Source organism: Ammospiza nelsoni, chromosome 8 (genome assembly GCF_027579445.1).
Source record: "Ammospiza nelsoni isolate bAmmNel1 chromosome 8, bAmmNel1.pri, whole genome shotgun sequence".
Classification (NCBI taxonomy): Eukaryota; Metazoa; Chordata; class Aves; order Passeriformes; family Passerellidae; genus Ammospiza; species Ammospiza nelsoni.
The window spans coordinates 29,919,470-29,934,376 of NC_080640.1; the positions used below are offsets into that span (position 1 = coordinate 29,919,470).

The 14,907-nt window shown below is 38.7% G+C and overlaps 1 protein-coding gene across 3 annotated transcripts in view; it reads right to left on the minus strand.

The window, feature by feature from the left end:
- The window catches only part of JMJD1C (jumonji domain containing 1C), a 159,178-nt gene that overhangs the window by 91,540 nt on the left and 52,731 nt on the right, over positions 1-14,907 (minus strand). The gene's annotated exons all lie outside the window — the stretch shown is intronic.

Below are 14,907 nucleotides of genomic sequence, written 5' to 3' on the forward strand. Positions count from 1 at the left end.
CATTTTTCCTCTGCTAGCACTGATCCCAGTGCAAGCCTGTCAGACAGCTCCAGAAGAACCAACACTGCTTGCAATGTTATCAAACAGCAGCAGAGAACTGAACCAGGCTCCAGTCATAGCTTGGAACCAAAGATGAGCAGTTCAAGTAGACAAATCCATTTCTTTCACACCTATCCTGTTACTGGTGGTATCTCCTTTCAAACAGTGAGATGGAACCTCCTATCTGACAAAGTGCAGCACATCCTGGAGGCACAGGAAGAGTGCCTTTTTCAGCTGAGCAGCAATCCCAGCAGACAAATGAAGGAATTATAGAACAACATATAGCCAAATTTTTTGCATGACTGCTAAAATCATATCAAAATTTGAACTCAGACAATTAGTGGGGAAAAGAAGTCTTTACTCGTTCTGTTCCTTTGAATCATAAGAAATCACAATTGAGCTCATCTCTTCTCACAAAACTACTCAAGAGAATGATTTCTCAATAATAAAAGTATAATTCCAGACTTCATGGTTGAAAGCTAAGCCTAGAACTATGAACAGGCTGCAAATCATGGCTTCATGAATCTGGAAAAATTAATCAGATCTGTAAACTGCCTTGTTAATCTCAAAGCCAAGCACTACTGAGTCAATAGATATGAGGTAGAACTCTGGCCTTTCTCAAACGTACAGTATGAAAAAGAAATTTTGGCTAATGAATTTCATCACCTAGTCTCAGACAGGAACTACATTATTTCCCCACTCCACAACTTCTCCTACTTGCAGACTCATTCCCTCAGAGGGTGACTAATGTGCAGGACAGTTCAATGAGCAGTAAAATGTGAAGAACAAAGAGAGCACAGGTTTTGTCTGCAAGGCAGCAGAGACAGAACTATGGTCTGGTGAACTCATAAAAGTCAGCGGGGATGGGGGAGGGCACTGGGAGATTCAGTGAAGGTGGATCCAAGCTACAGTCTCTGACTTGGGACACTCAAACCCTGCATTAACAAAACCCAAACTGCTCTGTGCACAACAAGTGGCTTGAAGAGCATGACAAAACCAATGGCCAAGAGTTACAACAGTTGAAGAAACACAGGACTGAAAACCACTTTACATTAGGATTTTTTTAACTTATTTTCACTACTCTAATGCAAAGGCTGTTTGAACACACTGCTTGAAAAAGAAACTCTAATGTTACTAACCTTACTTATTACAGTTAATTTGTGGGTAATTTATACACATCTTCTCATGCCTGCCTTGGAAATGGAAAATAAGGTTCAATTTCTGATAAATAAAAAATTAATGTGTTTACATGCATACAAGGTTACCAATATTCTTCAGCTTGTCACAGTTTTGAATCACAGTTGAAAATAGAATTTCAAGGGAGAAGCAAGTATCTGCTTTGGCTTAATGACTTATTTTCCATAAGAAATTTCATATAAACAGTTACTGGGGTTTCTTCATTTACTTTTTATAGTCAAAATGTTATTGCTGGCCAACATAACAACAATATTTGTGATTTATTGTGTTTTATAAATTTTGCAATGACTTCCCTGTTACCTCCCATCTTCATCTCTCATTTATTAAGACAAACAAATCTTTTAGCTCATTTCAAATCCAAAGGCAACCAACAAAAATCTGGACTACATTAGTTGAAAAAACTACACTGAAACTGTACCAAGAAAGCAAACTGCAGCTAGAGTTTTCAACTCACAATGGAGATGCTAAGACCCTGGTTAACATCAGTAAAAAAAGTAAATACATGTTAAAGAGAACCAGTTCCCTAATAATAACTACCTTTAATAGTGTCACTGTGCCAAAACATCCATGGCCAAGTAACAAACCTGTTTTTATACAGTACAATTATATAGATTACAAAAACAAACCTGTCTGTGTCTCACTGCAAATAGATATACCAAAATATATGTTACAATACCATTAACATATAAAAGGAATTGGTTAGAATGCTGCAAAAAGAAGGGAAAAAACCACTTTATCTTCCCTACTATCCAAAATTTGATTGAAATAACACTAACAGAAAGATGTGGTACAGACACAGAACAGCTCACAGCTTTCCAGTGATTTGGGCAGGTGAGATGTCCTACACACTATCCCCAAAAGCAGGCAAATACAGGAGCAGTCAAATGACATCCAATAGCACCAACTCTCCCTGCCTGGATGTGTGGGATAGTTGCCCTTCCTGCTTTCATTTGTACATTTTAAGTGCATTTGTAGCATTTAAGGGTATGACACTGGTCATTTTGTCACTGTGAGAGGAAGCTTAAGTTAGATATTCAGAGGAGGGTTTAAAAGGCACAATAAGAAGTGCACTGGTTATTGTAATGAATAATCTAGCATACAATCCTAGTGTGCCAATAATGTCATTTGTATTGAAGGAACTCCAAGTACATCTGTCATTAAAAGATTGTGCAATTGCAGCAGCCAAAGATGTTGAAAACATCATTCTACAGCAGTGGTAGTAATTTCACAGCTGTGTGCAAAAATGTGATTAATTACAGTTCACTGGGTATTTTGATAGTAACACAGCAAAATAGCCTGGCATAGAAAAACCATAGGATCAATAAAGAATGCCATCAAGCCCCCCTGAAGCATAACCCTCTAGTAGTATGTGTACACAGCCCTTACATAGGTTAACTTCCAAACTATAAGTTTCATATATATAAAGGACAGAAAATCAAAACTATTGATAAGAGACCGTAGGAAAACTGTATAAATTCTTCCCTAACAAAAGCTCATTTGAGATTATCCAAGTTTAAAAGAAGCACAAATTGCTGCATATTCAGGCACACATCAGAACTGCATTTCTGCCTGACCACATTTTGGGGCTGGAAGAAAAACAGCAGAGTCACAGCAAGTTCTCAGTATGTTGAATGTATTAATCAGGCTTATAAAAACCATCCATGATCCCTCCACCTGCAGATCCAGGCATACACATTTCTGAGCTGCAAGTGCACCAGAGTGCTGACAGCCCAGATCCTGCTGCTGCCTGCAGACACCTTCACCAGCAAAGCTGGTGGCACTTGCTGCAGGTTCATTCAATTCTGCCTGTCTAGGTGACAGCCTGACATCAACTTGACAAGAAGTTCAACACAACTTCTGATGCCATTTCAAACCCTAAACCGCTTCTTTCCACAGGACAACATCTAATAAACAGTAGAAACACATCAATAAATAAATGCACACAGTCTGTAGTAGTTTTATGTTATTTTCGAGATGACAGAGTTCTAAAATCTGACTTAATGTAATTCTGACTTCTCTGACTTAATGCAATTCCTCCACAGTGGTCCATAACTGTCCATAACTGAGTGCTGCTCCTGAATAAACTGGACCAGGAATCTTAGAAGCACAGAAATGCCTATCACTCTACTTGCCCATAAACAATCAATTCATTACCACCTCTCAAACTACCTTGTGAATGTGTCCTACCCAGGAAGTTAAACAAAATCGATTCGGTCTGTCCTAAGTGATGGAACAGAAGGAGAAAGTTCAAAAGGGGAGGATGGGGAGTGGTGATGCCCATTGTTCAGGATTTAAAGGATTAGCATCTTGCCTCAAACTTCAGTAAAGCATCTGATTCCAGCAACATCATACAGGCAGTTTACAGAGGTGTTGGTGCTTCTTCATGTACAATTCACAAGTCTCCTGAAGGGAAATGTCTTATGGTGCATCTTCAAACTCTGCTTTCTGTAAGGTATGAAGATATACCCTGTCATTTCTGTAGCTCTTGATGTAATCATGATGTGGAAAAAGAGTTGCTTTCAAATTTAGAACCAATAAAAAGGTTTAATGAATAATTTGGACTGAAGTACTACAAGTAATAAAAGTACTGAGATTTAGAATAGTAAAAATGCTACTACAAGCAAGAGCATATGTGGACAAATAGAAATTCTTGAACCAAAACCAACAGGCTTTAACTTGGTAACTGAGCCTTACAGAGCACTGAATCATAGGACCACAGAATATGTTGACTTGGAAGGAACCTACAAAGATCATCCTATTCCAGCAAATACACCCAAATAAATAGGAACACAGTTCCCTAAAAAGCTTGATTTCCCTCAAATGCAACACAAAGAGATTTTGGCTGTATTTTTATTAATATAAAGTTTTATTATAATACTTCCAAAATAACTAAATATATCAGCCAGTGATAAGTTCTATTCAGCTCATTTCAGGATGCAGCTAAATGTTTCAGTGATTCCAACAACATCTATCCACTCACAATCAGCCCAACTAATCAGTAGTTTATTCCTATTGTGATGGTACTACTACAGTTTGCAGCAATTCAGTATATGCATTTAAAATCTCAGTAAAACCCTTCAAATTAAATATGTAAGAACTTCTCAGAGTCATCTGAAACTAGAGCCAAGGACAGAAATATAATTTTGCATCATTTATTAAAAGAAATGAGGTACTTACCCCATGTCCTAGACTAAAAATTGATGGGAAATTTCAAATTAAAATAGTCAGGATTTTTTCAGAATTATGCATTATATGCAAGAATAATTAATTTTTTTCTTATACAGATCTATTCAAAAATTGGCTAACTAATAGACCAAGACTTTTCCATAAAGTAGTCAAAATGAAATACAATAGCAGCTAATAAGACAAAAAAGCTGAATACAATACTTTTTTTTTTTTCACCCATGACTGGTGGACCCTCTGAGAGTTGGTAGACAAAAAATAAACACTATATCATTAATTGAGTTAATAATTCACCTATCTGTAAATAAGAAGTCAGGTTTACTCAAGGTTAGATGAGGTCTGCTGTATTTCTCTAGTAAAGCATTACTTACTGCAAAAGGATATTACTTGTAAACAAAGATCAACCCCCAATCAATAGGAGTCTATGTTGATTGCTTACAAAATCAGCTTAATAAACACTCTTCTGAAATGGTTTTGGTTTCTCAAGACTTCATATAGTCCTGAATTGATAGTTCTTACCATTGATTCACCTTCTGGTATTAAACACATTGTATGTAACAATTCTTTAAACATGCAATGCACATTAAATAAGATACAACAACTCAAAAAATTAAAAATAACTATTGCTGAAGTAACCTCAGGCTTTGCTGCAAGGAAGTGCAGATAAGTTAGGGGGGAAAACCAATCCCAAACCAAAGTTTCACATGAATCTATCACACAGCAGATGCCAGAAAACCAGAAGTGTTCTAAACCCACAGAGAACATGAAGTGGTTTGCTGACACCTGATCCATTTAAAAAAATTAAATGGTTTCAGTGTTGTTTTATCATTTGTTTAGGACTGACATCAGCCTAACAGGAGAGGCTTTGCAAAGAGAAACATAAGCAGCTTCAGTGTAGGTTTCTGTTTTTCTTCCAAGAAGTCATTGGATGTATCTTTGCCATTTCTAGCCCTTGACTCAACTTCCTGATTTGGCCAGCAGCTGGAAGGATGTTAATCCAAGGGTACAAGAAAGGAAGTGGTAAAACAATATGCTCCCAGCCCTGGCCCCTGCATGTGCACAGCAAATGGATTTTGAACCCACAGCATATAAATAAAACCTGTGAGGACAGGAGGGAAGACGGGACAGGAAAATGGCTCAGCAGAAGAAACCAACCTGTGCCTCCAGCAGACTTCTCCTCTATCCTTCTCTCCCATCAATTCTCCCTCACAATTCCAGGTATCTGTGATTCAGCAGTAACTACATCTTAGTTGTCATCACGAGTGGTGTGACCTGCAGCCAACCAACACTTCCATTCCTCCTGCCCAGCTGGGCCAAATGCTGAGCCAGCAAATCCAAAAAAGGCTTCAGAAACACCGATTATAATATAAACCAACATAAATGGTCAACATGAAGTGCAGAAAGTAACATGTTCCCATACAAAAATGCACCTGTAAAGAACGGGCAAATACTTCAGGAGGCTGCTCTTGTGACAGTGAAGGCAGGAATAGAGGACATAGGGTATTTACTACTTCAGGGTTTGTTTTTCAAAAAAATGCACACGATGGTCACTTTGCTACAAAATGAAGTTAGCAGAAAGTTTAGGATGCTAAAAATACAAAATACAGATTCCACTCAGCTATTCTCCTCATGCAAGTTAAATACCTCAAGCTGCCAGTCTGTTCATGAACTTTTTTATGTTCAGTTTTCTCCTTAGCAGTTAAGATAAATTTAAAAAGCAAACATAGTAAAACATCAAATTGTTGCTAGAACAACTTCAGCAGTGTTTGAGGTTGCTATGGAAATGTGACTTTTCCTGTCCTCAAGAAACTGCCACGTATGAAAGATTGCTCATGATAAATATATCATGGACAGCCCATGTATAATGCTTTAGCACCTATGAATTTTTCTCCAAATACTTGATTTAGCATGTTTTAGTGGAACTGAAGACCTGCAACATCTGCCAGCAAAAAAAATTTCTGTTAACGGCACGTAACTACCAACATCTCATTTCAAAATCTTTTTCAAATGCAAAGCCCTGAGAATGACAAAATGAAACAAAAAATATAATAAATCAGCAGTGATCAATACAATTCAAGTACAGACAATGCCTAAGAGAAATAAACAATAGCACTTCATTCTCACATATATGTCTGCTTAGTTCACAAGTGCTTAGTGTACACTGAAAGAATCATTTCTGTAATGGAGGGGACAGAGATTCTGGATCTAACTGAGACTGAGGTGGGTTTAAGCCACAGTGCCAAAAAGGGAAGGTGGTAGCATGGTGAGAGATCTAAGCAGCAACAGTTGCCTTGTTTGTACGTCAATAACTGAAATTCGGAGGGCGTTGAAGGATATGCTTTCTTAGGAATACCAAAAAAGCCTTGTTCATTTGAAAAATACAGAACTTTTTACTCCCAACTAGGAAAACACAGTGTCTGGTCCTGACTGCAACATTTTTGCTTTATTGAGACATGAATTTCACCTGAAGCTCCAATGTCTCAGCTGTATGAGAATGGGAGGAACAGGAATGCACCAGGCCCTGTGTATCAACACAGTCCTGTAACCTACTGAGGTACCTTTTACAGAAAAAATCCTTCCCATTTTGGGTGGGTTTTGCACACTGCTATATCTGAGTTGGATTTTGAGACTTCATACTACACATCATGGTATTCACTGATAAGCACAGAAGAGACTGCTGAAATTCTGGGAAAGAAGAACACAAAGCTCATAAAATTCTAATTATGTTTTCCATAACTTATCTTACTCAAGTAAGCATGATGTGAGCAGTGCTTTAGTATTGCACAGCTGACAACTTATGAATGCACAGAAACAGCAGTGGAGATTTGAAGAGTGGGTGGCTTTCAAAATTAGCTGCTAAATGGATTTGACAGGTGTAAAGCCCAGCTGCTCCTCCTGCCATCACCAGAGAAACACTGAGCACTATGTGGGGATGGAGGGCTTTGGCACAGCTCTCCTTCATCTGGACAGCCACTCTTGGGATGGAGGACAAGCACCAGGCTGACTTCTCTCTCTCACTGTACAGACTCTCAACAGCTATAGTTCAGAAGATAGGCTTTTCAAAATGTTTTTAATATATAGAGACAAATATTCTATTTGTGTGTATATCTCTATACACACCATCTACAAATACACACACATATATAATTATACATTTTATAGATATTATAGATTTATAATATAATTCATATTTATATAAACAGCAACAAGACAATGATAAGTCTGATGGAGATACAGAGCCATCTTCCAAAGCTCAAGCTCTGGAAGCTGAATTTCCACAATACTGTACTGAAATAACCACCTGCATCCACCAGCCTATATCCTGCTCACTACGGTATCTCCAAAATAGAGCTGATCTTTCTAATTCACTGAAAAAGTGCAGATGATCTAGACAGCTACAAAGTAATTTGTTCTCTTCAGCACAAGTGAAAATTTTGTTCTCATAAATGCTGTTAAAAAAAAAAAAACCAAACCAAAATGCAATACTTAAGAGTTTCAAGTGAATTCCAGAGAACCCAGCATACCTTGTGGCTCTTCTACATAAATACAGTTCAGATTCACTGACACTAACTGCAGTCTAGCTGATTGGGCTAGCAGCAGGAGTATAACCATGTCCCAAACCAGCCCGGGTTTCAGTTATAAATATCAATATGCAAGCAGTCACCCTGCACTGAGCTCCCTGCAGCTGTGGCTTCAACTGCTCTGCTTCAAGTGCAGAGCTTGAATATGGAACCTCGAGATGTTTTATATCTGTCTTTTACAGAAAGACATGTAAATCATCAGCAGCATTTCACTGCTGTCTGACTTTGGAGCAGGTGCAAGACACAGAAGCACACTTAACTGGGACCATTGCTGACTTACAGCTGGAGGATGCTAAACACTACGTAAGGCTTTTTACCTGGCACAACCCTTGGAGAACAGCAAGTGCTTTACTAGCAGGAAAAAACCTGGGGTTCAAAGACATCTAGGATGTTTAGTGACATACTAAAGCAGATTTCTCTAAATGAGCTGCCAAAATGGCAGCTCCCAGGCCAGTATGATCTATGTGATTTGTGGTTACTGCTGAAGTCTTGAAAATACTCCATTTTGTTTGGCATTCTGTAACTTCTATAAATGAAATTAACATTAAGAACTATTCTTAGCACAGCACTTAACTACCAAAAGATATTTCATTTATTTTATATACATAAGCATGCTTTTTCAAAACTAAATCCTTTCACACAAAAAAATCATCCCCATTGCTTACAAGTGCAAGTTTAACAACAAAGTAAAAGGAAGGCTGCCATTTGCCAACATCTTGAGAGAAAAAACTTTGGAACAACCAATGCAGTAGCGGGAAGTGCACAGAAAGTACCAGAGCCATGCAGAAAACAGCACAGCAGTGAGGCTTTCCAGCCCATCACTCATTTCCAGAGTGGGAAGCCACAGGGCAACGCCCATATTTCATAACAAATCATCTGGGGAGGCGGATTCCCGTTTATTGCTCTGCATTTGAGGCATGTCCTGGGAAGGTAAGGGCCTCTCCCTGGAAGGCTGCATGGAGAGCAGACTCCCAGTAAGCAGCAGTTCAAAAGGAGCAGGTGCCAAAGCACACAGGCAGGATGTGGTACTGCCTGAGACATTTATGTTCTGTGGGAATATTACAGTAATGTACTCTCCAACAAAGTAATCTTTGAACCATCTCCAAGTGCTGTTTCTGCATGTTACTGTCTTTCACAATGCAGCAAAGATCGGGTCATTTATGCTCTGCTGAGTCAGTTGCATTAATTTTCTCTTCCCCAAGCTCTGAAGTTTTCCAAAAAGCTGACAGCTTCAAAGCATTTTCACCTCTATTGCACATATCTTTACCCCATATTACCAAGGGATACAAGCACTACAATTTTGATGCAGGGAAACGAGTACCAGAAAAAAACACTATTAGTTTTTGATTGTTTTCCCTGGAAGCTACAGCACTTCCTCCCCTCACATTTGAAATATCCTCAAAGTTTTTACTTATTTTTAGGACTCAGAAGACCAAGTCTTCTCTCTGCCTTACTTTCCATAGACACAGTAATCCTCTGTGAATTAATTTCTTTTTACTGCTGGAGTATTTTGAGTGTCCACTGAGGATTTAATCATAGTATCTGGCAGGGTATACCTCTATATTTCACTGCGCAGAGAGAACAGGCTGCAATGAAGTACTGAATATAAAGGAGGAACATCAGCATTATCTATAGAAGCTCCTGATTTTGACAGGGATCAATCTGAGCCATGGGATCAACATATAAAAGAGAAACTTACTCAGAAATGCTAAAATTAGATCATCAAAAAGACGAAAACAAATCCTTGAGAGAGTGAAAAAGTGGTAGTGTGTCACAGTATAAACAGAGATGAACAAGGAACCTGTTCCTTTTCCATTACTGTGCCAAAGAAAGAATTTTATTTGTCTCAAGAACTTCTGGAAGCCCCGTAGAAGCTTGTTGTACAGACTGTACACTTTCTTCTTTAATCCTGACACAAATGCCAATAAACTGGCACTTCAAAAATATTTGCTTCATAATCCAGCAGAATCAAGCCAGCTGAAGCAGAATGCAGTCAAGCCAAGGGATTCTGCAATTGACCGCTGGGACAGAGGGGCACAGAGGGAGGAGGGGAAAAAGCTACATAAGGTCAGAGGACAAGTCTTCTCTTCCATGTATCTAGGAATGCTTCACCTCACAAACTTTACCACCAAGTGCCCTCATGTGCAGTCAGCACGTGAACATATTGGGCTCATTCACGTCCAACCAGAACAAACACATCCACTGCCACCAAAACAAACTTCATCTCCTCCTGCTGAAGACAACCTCCTCATTAGCATGACAGTCAGACTGAAGGCCCACAGTCCCACATGTGCCACTGGCACTGGCCATTGTAAATCAGCTCCAGATTCTCACAATGGAAAAGGGTTCATCACTGCCAGTGAAGTTTCTCTCTTTGTCCCTGTTTTTACTATAAGTCTGGCTAAAGCTCTGTGTTCTTGCAGAGCCCTGCACAGAGTCCCAGCAAAGACTGTTCTCAAGCCACTGGTTTAGCAATTATTTCACTTGATCCAAGAGAGACAGGCTAACAGGCATGCTCATTTTTTTACTGGAGCAGGGGGGAGGTTGAGTTGTTCTTCCAGCCTCCCTACCTTAGGAGAGATATGCATATTCAGGATCTCCCCATGAAAATGTATTTTAGCTTTTATCTACATAAAACACAGAATTGCAGGAGAGCCAGTTCTTGCAGTATACCAGCATGAAACTGGGAGTGAAAGTTACTGCAGACCTTTGTATATTAGTTGAGACCAAAGGGCAAATCTCTTGGTCTGACAAGGCAAGTACTGTAAAGCTAATGAAGCATTGTCCTCATATTCAGAGCAACAAACTACATGGTTTCTTCTGATTTATTACATATGGATTCATATTGAATTCACAAGCAGCACTTAGTTTACAGGTATAAAAAAAGGCAACACATGCTTCACAAAATAAGGCATACCCAGAGGAACACATGAAACACTCTGACTCATCATCATCCCAGGCACCCAGCTCTGCCCTGCCAGCTAAATGTACCATTCCCCAGTCCTGTTTTTCATCACAGTATACTGAGCCAAACTGTTTCCTCCTTTGACATCTACCCTGCACAAGACCACCAGTTTCTTCCAAAATAAGATACTTTTCCTTTTCTGTTCTATAACATCCTCTTCCTTTCTTGTTGCAGAAGTTTCTCATATATGTTCTCATTCAATGCATTCACTTTTCTCTATATTCAATTCCAATCCTTTTCTTTCCAACCTCTCATGTTCTCCTAGATCCTTTACCCGAAAGTACAGATTTGCCATAACCTATCAACCTTAAACTCATTTAATCATAACTGCATTTTCCATTATTCTTCTTCCCTTATTTTCCTTCCAAGATGATGGAACAGGCTTCTTAAAATGTCTGTCTGAAATGTCTTTCATTCCTTTCTGTAGACCTTCAATAATAAATTTTTAGTTCAGCACATCATTTATGTTTCCAAAACCCTCTTCCCAAACACAATTATTAAGAAAAAGACACTCAGCCCACACCTTCCTGTACTTAAAACATGTACAGTTGATGCTGTGAAAAAAATGTGAATTGCTATCTATGATTCTACCATAGTGCCCTCTGCTAGTAAGTCTGTGACCTTAAAACTTTTCCTGCACATTATTCTATTATTCTCTAAAATGTCTCTAGCTGCTTCTCTCCTTTGTCATCTCATTTTCTCCCTCTACACTTTATTTCTAGATATTTTAATGTGCAATTAGAGAGGCAGTAATTAAATTCAAGCTGACAGCTCACAGAAGCATTCTGTTCAGTTCCACATTAAAAACTTGGCTCCAATTTGTCACCCTGCCCACACAAGTACTTCCCTCTCCCCTCTTGGCTGCTGAGAGGATACCCCCATACTCCTGAGACTTCAGACTGAATTGTATCAAATGCATGATTTTATCACTAATCTCTAACATCACAGTACCTAGACTATTTCTACATAGGAAAATTAATTTACCCTCCCTAAAATACAACTATTCTTTGTCTACCTACAGGTCAAATAATTTTATTCAGCATGTTAATTGCTGCAAAGTTATTTCTGAGAAATTCAAAACCCTGTTCTGCCTCATTTTTGAAGTGCTGGTGATTCCCCTAACCCATCACTTGGAGCCTATCACTCCTGTTTTTTCTGGTTTTGTGACATGCACCCCCCCTTATTTATCAACCCAAACGGATGCCTTCAATTTCAACACTTTATCTTTGGCTACTTTTTTAAAATCACTTAATGTGAGAAGGCACACCACTCATTTCCACTTACCTACAACTTTTTTCAGAATCCATACTTTCACTTTTTCCTATGCTAACACTTTGGCCAAGAAGTTTTCTCCTGCATTGCCATCAGTAAAGCATCTCTATTACTTTAAGGTATAAAACAAGCACTGTTTACCAAACTTACTTTTTCCCATTATCCAGGCTACACATACCCTGACATTGCTTATCACTACTGCCATTTCTTTAGGCTGCAAAGTGATTTCTAATTATACCAGCTAGGCAGCCAAGTCCTCCAGTGCTCCCAGGAAGAAAAAGCATTTTATTAGAGTGTGCACAACCTGAGGCACTGCTGTTCCTCCCTCCTTCCCAGCCCTGCACAGTGGCAGAGGTATCCACTCTAAGCCATCACATGAAATCATCACAATGAAGATTGTTACTGGCAACAGGGCTCCAGGATCATTTACAGACAAGTCTGCACCTGAGGCAGGAATTTCACTTAAAAAAAATACAATCTCATCATGAGAGAAACTGAATTCAGATGATAGCCTACCCCTCTCCTGTTACAGAGTTTCTAAACAAGGAGAAAAAGAGAGTGCTTCCCATCTCCCCCTTTCTCAGCCTGACTATAGAGCCTAAAATCTCAAAGCATCATTACACAAGGTCAATAGATGCTGTGCTTTCAGGAATAGCTACACCTCAGGCACTCAGGCATTTGAAAATAGCAACACTTGTAAACAACTTGCATTCTAGAAATTTCATCTATAAAGTGGAGATTACATCATATCACACAACTGAGTGATGAAAGCAATCAGTAACTGAAGTACTCAGACACCAGACTGGTATCCACCCACAAAAAAAGCCCCACAGCAACTGCAGACCTTGTCTTCTGATCAGGCTTGAATACCATACAGTAAATACAGGCTACATTAATCAAAGAAGACAAGGTGATAAAGAACCATGAACAAGCAGAAATAAAGAAATGAACAAGCAGTTTTCATTCACTCCACTGAAGCCAAAGATCCTAGAGAAATACTACATAAAATTTTCTAAAATATTGCTTTGCTGCATTTACATTAGCTTCCAAAACAAAACTGTATCAAAACCATTTATTTTGGTATGATTTTTTTTTCAATATTGTTCACATGCATGGGAATGCTTGAGACTTTTCCTTTAAAGGCTACATAAAGACTCAGCTTTTTCCAAGTATGTGTATTACCACGTCCACACTTGGGATTTCACATAAAAATGCAAATATTCCTATTGCTGTTTGAAAAATCTTTTTTTTTAACCACCCTTTTCATGCTTTCTTATTTTTAGTGAGTCTTGTTTGGAAAATAAACAAAAAACAAAAAACCACAACTAAAACACACCACAAACCTTCACAGAGCTCATCCACTCCAATTCACTGCAATGTTTTGATAGTCTGGTGACAAAAGCCAAAAGTTCCATGGCAGTTTGAGCACCCTCACTGCTCCCCAAGCCATGGTGTGCTCAGAGTTGCTGTTGATACACAGCAAAACCTTGGGAGGTCTCTGTGGAGAGAATCTGCTCTAACTACAGCTAATATCCTGTATCTGCACTTTCCCTCAAATATGTTTTTTCTGGAATGGATGACTAGAGGGTTTGACTCAGGAAACAATTGGTAGAACATCTGTACCCAGGCCAAGTATAAATGAGAGAATTTCTGAGGATTTCTCATCCTTAACATCTGAAAACTGTGACCTGAAGCTATTTGGGCCTCGCTTCAGCCTATACTATTTCGATTTTTAACTGTAAAAGCACGAGGCAAATCTTTTGAAAATCTTCCTTCTCATGCCTATCAGCTGCCTCAAGAATGTAAACATTTTAAAAAATTACAGAATTTGTAAGATAGAGATGGAAGAAAAAAGGTTTTTGCCTTTTGCTGGACCAGCACAAGTTGGATAAAAGTGTCTGCTAGGAGAAAGATTCAACCAAAACTTTCACACATTAGCAAATACACACTTTTAATTTGGGGACAGGATCAGCAGCCAGACTAGAATGCTTTATAGAAATACACCCCCTCTAAACCCAACAAGGATCTCTATCCTAGAGGGTGAGATTAAAAGCATGTAAAATAGCAGAGTACTTAGACACTAAGATAAGTTTTGAACAGAATTTAAAAGACCCATCTCAATCAAGGAGTGATGGGTGGCTTCAAAGAGCAAATAACATGGCTCCCTAAAACTAAAAATTCTTGCTCAAGGATAGACTAACTTGCCTGTAAAAGCAAATATATGACTCAGCCTGTACATCCAGAAAGTTTCCTTGCTTTACTCAAACACACAAGCTGAGTAGGAGTATTAACTGAAGAGGAGTAAGTCAACCCAAAATCATCCATGACTTTTTTGACCAGACTGCTTCATGACCATCAGCATGACTGTTCCCACCCCAGCTTCAGAAAAACTATCCCACAATAGCATTCCAAGAAATCCATCAGGTGCTCAGAGACAATAATATGAACAGTATATTGAAAGGAAACAGATACAGCAAAAGCCAGAGGGGAAAAAAGTCATCATCTAAATTCATTATGACTGTAAACATTTTTTTTAAAGAGTGAGTTACACATATTAAGCTTATTCTCAAATATATCTAAGACTTCCCTTCATCATTTTCACAAATTTGTTGGAGCCCCTTTCAGCCACAAGTCTGTGAGGAATCTTCCCCAGCTGTGTACAAAGCAAAA